The sequence below is a fragment of the Myotis davidii genome, unplaced genomic scaffold (assembly GCF_000327345.1).
Source record: "Myotis davidii unplaced genomic scaffold, ASM32734v1 scaffold774, whole genome shotgun sequence".
In the NCBI taxonomy this organism is placed as follows: Eukaryota; Metazoa; Chordata; class Mammalia; order Chiroptera; family Vespertilionidae; genus Myotis; species Myotis davidii.
In genome coordinates this window covers 13885-15098 of record NW_006285784.1, presented here as the reverse complement: position 1 = coordinate 15098, position 1214 = coordinate 13885, and positions in this window count along the sequence as shown.

Sequence of the window (1214 nt, the reverse complement as noted above, 5' to 3'; positions counted from 1 at the left end):
GTGACGGGGTGGGCCCGCAACCTCCCCATCGACCCTGTCTTGAGTGTGACAGGAGGGGGTGCCCCAACCCCCCAATAGGCCCTACCCTGAGCGTGACTGAGGGTGGCATCGCAACATCCCGATCCGCCCTGCTCTGTGCATGACAGGGGGCGGTGCCCCAACTCCCCAATCGGCCCTGCTCTGAGCCCAACCAGGGGCTGCACCTAGGGAATGGGCCAGCCCTGTGCCACCTGAGAGCATTCCTAAGCCAGCAGGTAGTTATCTCCCGAGGGGTCCCAGACTGCGAGAGGGCACAGGCCGGGCTGAGGGAACCCCCTCTCCCCTGAGTGCACAAATTTTTGTGGACCATGCCTCTATTTTATATATAAAATATAAACATCTGTTGGAAATGTACTGTTCAGTTTTATAAGGAATATAGAGCAAAATATATGTTTGATTCAGTAGTATAAATATGATCATCTGTATATATTTAACTTTAATATCTCAAGAATTTTTTCATAGATTAATCTTTTCTATTACAATATTTTAAACTACATTTTATAAGGAGGCATCAGTGAGTGCTCAAAAAGTCAATTTCTTGTATTCAGAAGGTTGTATTTGTCTGTACTTATAGAATGAAATCTGGTCTGCAAGTTAAACTATTTGGAGCAGAACCTGGCCCTGCTTTTGAATTTCTTTTTATAATTTACTTGCTCCAATATTTTTTACTTAGGTGGACTTATCCAGTTGATTACAATATTCTTATTTTCACAATCATAAAGAATAACCTAACGTTGTACCTCAATGTGTTTTTGAAACATTACTTCTGTGTGCCCTAGTTATGGCTATAATTAGAAAGCCATATAGAGAAGAACTGCAGAGTCTTTTTCCTGAAAACTAGAAATATCAATACAATTCTATGAAGCAGGTAATGACATTTATTTCTTTCAACTTAGAAGTTACTGTGATCTGTAAATATGAATATATATACATATATACATATATACATGTATACATATATATACATATATACATATATAAATATATATACATATAGGCAAAATATTACTTTGCTTAGTTATATTGTTAAAAATGGACCTTTTGGGGGAGGGGCATATCTATACAATGAAATACTTCTCAAAAATGAAAAATAATTACTGTTGAAGCATACAATAAATGGATGAACCTCAAAAGCATTATGCAAACTTGATCAAGCTAGACACAATACTATAAAA